We start from the raw sequence: 7,062 nt of genomic DNA, 5'->3' as shown, positions 1-7,062 counted from the left end.
AGATCATTTTCCTCAATGATCACATTGTTGTACTCTATACCTGGTAACTCTTTGCCACTTCTCAATGTAATGGCTTTAGCATACTCCTTTGGGTTTGGTTCAGCCTTACCAGGTAAGCCACCTTGGCTTCTTGATGTGGATGCCTGATTCTGTTTCAGCTTCTTGATGTCCTGCTGCATAGATGCATACTGACTTGCAAACATTTGTTGACCCTGAAGCAGCTGTTGAAGAATACCACACATGTCTGGTCCCATCTGCTGCTGCTGGTGAACCGGTGCTGACTGAAACTGATGCTGAACCGGCGCCTGCTGCTGAAACTGTGGTGGACTGAACCCTGGTGGTGCTTTTGGCTGCTGCTGTGAACTGAAACTAGAACCCTGAAGTGGTTGCTGATGCTGATTGTAACCCTGATTCTGAACAAATTGATTCTTTGGTTGAAAAGACCCTTGAAAGTTATTCTTGGGAACAAAATTCTGTGGAGCATGAGAGGTAGGGTAGACTTGGTCTTGTGGGTTGGCTACATTGGGATTCCTGTAAGAGAGGTTCTGATTGGCATTGGCATAGTGATATCTTTAAAACCTCTGATTCCCAATATATTTTAGCTCTTCCTGAGTAAGACCCTCTTCATTAATGTTCTCAAAGCATTGAGAAGGTTCCTCAAACTCTCCTACAAAGTGCATTGGCTTTTGAGTGGCCAATAACACCTTTTCCAGCTTGCTTTCAAGTGTTTTAAAGTCCTTCTCATACCTTTGATCCCTGCTTGAATTCTCACTCCTATTGGCTCTATCAAAGTCTTCTCCATATGTGTCATTGCTCATTGCTAAGTTCTCAACCAGCTCTAAAGCAGCATGAATCTCCTTCCCCAGAAAGTTTCCATTTGATGCAGTATCTAGCTGGTTCCTAATCTTGGGAAGAGACCCTCTATAAAGTGTGCTGAGAAGAGAAGCCGCACTAAACCCATGGTGTGGGCACTTGTTAGTGTAGCTCCTAAATCTCTTATATGCTTCACCAAAACTCTCATTGCTATGTTGAGTGAAGCTGGAGATTTGGTTTCTTAGCTTTGCTGTTCTGGAAGTTGAGAAGAACTTAGACAGAAATGCCTGCTTGCATTGCTCCCAGGTTTGAATGGAGCCTCTTGGAATATTCTTCTCCCATTGGTGTGCTTTGTCACCAAGACTGAAGGGGAATAATCTGAGCTTGAAGCTGTCCTCAGATACTCCATTAATCTTTGTCAAGTCACAAACTTTATCAAACTGGTCTAAGTGTTCCAAAGGATCTTCCATTGGCAATCCATGGAACTTGGAGTTTTGGACCATATTCAGCAAAGATGCCTTGACTTCAAAATTGTTGTTCTGCACCGGTGGTGCTTGAATCTCTGCTCCATACTGATGAGCATTGGCCCTATCATTTTCCCCAACAAACACAGGTGGAGGATCATGTCTCCTTTGAGCTTGATGCTGAGGAATGTATTGAGCCTATTGCTCATTCCTATGAGCCTGCTGCTGATTCTGCTAAGCCTGCCTCTCATTCCTTTGTGCCATGTTTATATTGACAAAGTCTTGTTGCTCATTTCTATCAGCTTGAGCTTGATTCCTTTGAGCTCCATTACCATGCTGAGCTTGTTGCTCCTCTTGAGCCTGGTGCTCAATGTCAACCACGTGGTGCTCTCTCTGCTGTTCCATATCAGCTGCTCTTTCTGTTTCCCTATGACGTCTATCTCTTCTTCTTCTTGGCACTAAGAGATTGATGTTTTCGTTCAGGGGAAATGGTGGACCACAACTTCTTGACCTTGATCTGGTGTTCATACACCTGAAAACAAAGACAGAACTTGCAAAGTGAGCAGTAAAACAAAAGGAAAAGACTTGATCTCAAGAACAGATCAAAGCTTAATGCTAAACAATCCACAATTTGGCAATGGTGCCAATTGATAGACAGGACTTTTTATGGTCTTAGGGCTATCATTCCCCTTGTCAAAGTAGCACAAAAGAGGTTGTCAATCCAAAAATGTGGTGATGGACACTAAGCTATATGATCAGTTTGTCAATTCAAGTAGCAAGTGAGGTTTTGATTGACTAATGACAACTGAAAACTTAAAACAAGATTAATGACTAATCAAATGATTAAACAAGAACTAAGAAAATGGCAAGTGATGTGAATATGAGATGATGGAAGCATGAGATTCTAGACATGATAGTTGGCTAGGGTGCTTTGGTGCTAAACTAGAAATGCTAATGACAATGATGAGACATGATTCAAATGATTTAGAACTCTAATCTAGATTAATCCTCTCATGAAGGTATTAACCTCTACACTAATCCATTTTCAAACCAAATCATCATTTGTGAAATATGAATCAATGAGCATTAAGAACAGTTCTAAAAGATCATTCAAGCAAATAACAAGACATCACCATGCAGCAAATGCTTAAACCTCTAATACTGCTCTTTCAGGAATTTCATCAAACACTTTTGGTGCATGAAATTCCCAGAATCTAGATCACAAGTGATGTGCAAAGATCTAGCCTAGAGAACAGCTGTGTAGAGAGATGAATCAATGAATCTAGCCCTAAGCACTCCTACTTTAGCACCCTAACCTACACATCTAGAACCTCATTAAGGTAACTACTCACTAATCATACTAATCTCTCTTAAACCTTTGCAAGTTGAGAAGATTGGCATGATTAATGATGAGAAATGGAGATGGAGAAGATGGATAATGATGGATTTGTATCTTTAAACACAAAGATCTCTCAATCTCTCTTGATTAAAACCCTTAAAAATTGATATTTCTCTTCTTAAGAGGAGTCTTCCACAAAAGGGGCAAAGAAATTAGGGGAATAAAGCTTAGTCCTTAGGGTAAAACCCTTAAAAACTATATATATAGGTTCTTAAACGAACCGGGTCAGCCCGGAACAAACCGGGTCCTGAACCGGCTTTGATGGGTAAAATCTCGAGTGTGCGAGTTGGTCAGGTGCTACCCATGTCGCATGCCCAAGTCACACAGCCATAGAAACAGTCTTGTGAGCTTTAAGTCCTTCAGCTTCAGCCGCATGCCCATCTAGGTGTAAACCGTGAGTCTTTATGCGGTTCAGTTCTTTCCTCTCTTCAACTCGCAGAACCAAGAAAAAATCTGGGGAGAAAATGTGTGCGAGTTGGTCCTCCTTTAGTCCCAAGTCGCATGCCCAACTCGCACATGTCTAGAAAGGAGCTTTGGCGAGATAAAACCATGTAGCCAAGCCGCATTCCTCTCTCGGTGTAAACCGCGAGTCTTTATGCGGTTTAGTTCCCTTTGCTCCATAGCTCGCACAACCATGTAGCACAGGACTTCAAGTACGTGTGCAAGTTGGTCTACTTCATTCCCAAGTCGCATGCCCAACTCGGTGTAAACAGCGAACGTTTATGCGGTTCAGTTCACTGCTCGGCCAACTCGCATGCTCAAGTCGCACTCTTGTGAACTTAGCATTTTTCCTGCTCGGGAACCTTTGAACTCACTAAAGGTTACCTTACCCGCACATCTCCACACGCAGCTCAATTCCCAGAAATTATCCTTTAAGCGCTGCGAGTTATCCAAGTCGCAAAACCATCTCGCAGACTTCAAATCTCCTCGGACCACTTCGCATTCGGGGGAGCATAACTTCCAGGATATATATCCAAATGGCTTGATTCTAGCTGCAGTTGAAAGAGCACTCAAATATCTTGAACTTTGGTGAAGAAACCTTCAGCGCTTGGGAAGTGGAAGGTTCTCTGGACGGCTCATCTCTGTAGTGAATTGAAACGATCAAAAGGAAGCTCTTGGACCAGTGTTCACTCCGGAGATGGTATCTTTTAGCACATAGCACCAAACTGGATGACCTCAGATGTTCTGAAAATATCACTCAAAAATCTCGAATCTTGATGAAGACTCCGGCAACTGAATCAGATTGGAAAGGCATCGTCCCACGCAATCTTTGTGACTCATCGGACTGGTCTTGAAACTGTAGACAGGTGTGCCTTCCGGTGAGCTTAACTCTCTGCTCACGACTCCAAATCCAGTTATTCCACCTGTTCTGGATTCGTGACCTGATCATCTCCAACTTTTCCGAAGGCCCTGTAATCTGAATCGGACGTTAAGACTCCCCGGACAGGCGATCTTCCAGACATATGGGATTGCTTCGGAATGGATGCGAGAGAGGTCTGTCTTCCGGTGGCCGTATCCTCCAGCTCAATGATCCAAATATATCGATTCCAACTGTTCTGGAATCTAGATTCAATTATCTTGATCTTTGATGAAGACGCCGGAGGCTGAATTGGCCGGAAAGACCTTCCGGTAACGCGATTTCGAAGATGTATCTGCATCCGAGAATTTTGGCCGAGAAATTTGAACAGCCGGTACGCGTTTTGGCCGAGAAATCCACCCGCGGTACATGAAAATCGCCGAAAAAAAGCTTCCCGCGGTACAGGGTAGCGCCGAGAACCTCCATAAAAGGCTGATTTCACCATTTTTAATCCCCCATTCACCATTTCTTCTCCTGGCTTCATCTTTTTAGGTCCAAACTGCTTTCAAATCACCTGTAAACACTCCAAAACATGCAAAACTCACTTGGACCTAATGCAAATCCCTAAGTCCCAAAACAACACCTAAAGACCTAAAATGCATGAAATAAGATATGATTTGGAATGAAATATACAACCTAAATGATGCAAATTATGAACATATCAACCCGCTTATAAAATAACTTCATATACGGGATTAACTCATTTTTTACAATCAAACCAAAAATTAAAAATGACTCTATATACAGATCAACTCATTTTATAAAATTCAGAAAATTACTTTTTTTTTTGAAAAATAATTGTTTATACAGAATAATTGTTTTTGCAAAATTATTTAACATAATTGAAGGTTAAAAAAATATCTTCTGCGCTACAGCGCGGATTAATCCCTAATAAATTACATTTTTATAGTTGTACTTTTGAAAATAAGTAATAATAAAGCATTTAAGAAAGATATATATGATACAATGTTTATGTTTTTTTGTTAAGTTCTTATAACTATCTAGCATTAGTTGTAATAGTTTCCATATAAGTATAAGGTAGATGTTATGAAAATATGATTTTTATGTTCTCAATATTCAAAATTGCATCAAGTTGGATTTGGGAAATTGTTACCATATTCGGGTAACTTGACCACATCTCGGTTTTGGGAAATTACACGACCTGGAAACCCAAAACCCACCAGAGACTGGAGATTTTCAATCAATTTATGCGTTTCCCCATCCAATTCCTCGAACTTTTCTAATTGCATGGAACAGCTCTCTTCCCCCATCCGACAATCATAAATCAAAACCCAGATCCCAGAATTAATATCATAATTTCTGAGTTCTTTTTTAGTTTAATTTGATTAGAAGAGATCTTCAATTGTCTTGTTTTTAGAGTTGTGGTTTACAGAATTTGTTCTGGGTTTATTCATAATTTTACGAAGAACTAATTTTCATTTTATTTCAAAGAAATCTTCAGTTGTCTTGCTTTGATTTTGTATTTCATCAAGAAAGAAGGAGAAGACTCGTGAATTGAGATTAAGTGACTGGGATCCACTTATCATTTGTTTTTTTTTTTCTGGATTAGGTTTTAATTCGATTTGGTTTAGATGATTAATTTGGTTAGGTCGGTTTAGGTTATAATTAATAGTTATGGATAAATAAGTTTAGAATTTTTTGGGGAAATAGAATTAAAACTTTGATAATAGGGAGAATTAGAACGAAGATCAAATTTCAGGGGGATCTATTATTATATGAAAGTTCTGAGGAAAAATAGATGGTTTTCCCAGAATTGTAATACTCATAGATTTTGTTAATATCTCACAATATCTCAAAAGTGGATTTTTTTTTCTTTGAACAAACTCAGAATTGGACTTTTTACTTACACTAATATAATATTTTTGCCTCTTCAAGGTCAAAAATCTCGGATACAACTTCTACGATATAAAGAAGAGTTGCTACTGACTTCTCGACAAGGAGCAAACCAAACCGATACAATAAGAAACATGTTGAAACGAGTGCCAACAAGGTGAAACTCAAACGATCGATCACTAACTTCCTAGAAAATTAACTGATTCTTATAAGACGTTATTTAAAACAATAAATAGTCAGTGGAGCAAACTTATGTACGATTTATTTAAATTTCTACGGTTTAACCTAATTTTTTTGCAACTCAAGATTTCAATTCATTCACAATGTCCTTGAAATTTTGCTAGCTCAATTTACATAATGTTATTATAATTTATATCAAATTTATCATATTGATTTTAATTTATGATTTATAAAGATCTTTGATCTCAATAGGTTTTGTTTTGTTTTAATTTATAATAAATGTGTAATTGGCTATAAAAGCTTCAAGAAGGACTTCTACTGTTGATAGTAGGCGGTGGAGTTTGGTATGATCATTCTTTGTTGGAAACATTTAGTATTTTTGGATTAAGCAATTCTGAACTAGCTTTTAAGGGAACCTTAAACTTCTTTTTAACAAGTAAGCATTCTCTTCACTTTTGCCTAATCATTGTTGTTTTTACCATTTTCGTTTGTTTGTATGTTAATGCAGAGAGCCTCTAGGAAGAGTCACTTGAACTTAAGGTCGTAAACATAACGTACAGTTACGAATATACACCAACAAATGCATCACAATCAACTAAAACAATATCTAAAATGGAAGCCATAAGTATTGTCATCTCATAGCCCCACTGTAGAAAGAAAGAAAAAAACTTAAAAGACAAGCCTTTTTATGTATATTTTAGACTGATGTAGATGGTAACGAAAATAATCGATTACACCAAGTTTAGATGAGAACTTATTCAAAGCCTTCTAATACTTTGACAATCAAAGACAACAGCTGGTAAGTTTGGTCCCTTGAGTAAAATAGAAAGCCTAGGAGACATAAAAACTTAGTTTTATATTTCATGATATTTAATAAACAAAAAAACTAAGTTAGACTTTGTGAATTTGTAGAAGAATTTTACGGTTTTAAAACTATTAAACTTTGATTGGATACATTAGAACTTCAAAGATTTAAAATAAAATAAAAAAGTCGC

At 38.2% G+C, this 7,062-nt stretch overlaps 1 non-coding gene across 1 annotated transcript; it reads left to right on the top strand.

Annotated features, from left to right (window-relative positions):
* Positions 1-954: 954 nt before the first annotated feature.
* LOC112083666 lies at positions 955-1,061 on the top strand. The gene has a single exon (XR_002897802.1). It is a non-coding gene; the product is annotated as a small nucleolar RNA R71 (small nucleolar RNA).
* The last annotated feature ends 6,001 nt before the right edge of the window (positions 1,062-7,062 follow it).

Source organism: Eutrema salsugineum, unplaced genomic scaffold (assembly GCF_000478725.1).
Source record: "Eutrema salsugineum unplaced genomic scaffold, Eutsalg1_0 scaffold_6, whole genome shotgun sequence".
Classification (NCBI taxonomy): domain Eukaryota; kingdom Viridiplantae; phylum Streptophyta; class Magnoliopsida; order Brassicales; family Brassicaceae; genus Eutrema; species Eutrema salsugineum.
This window is presented reverse-complemented; position numbering and strand designations above follow the sequence as displayed.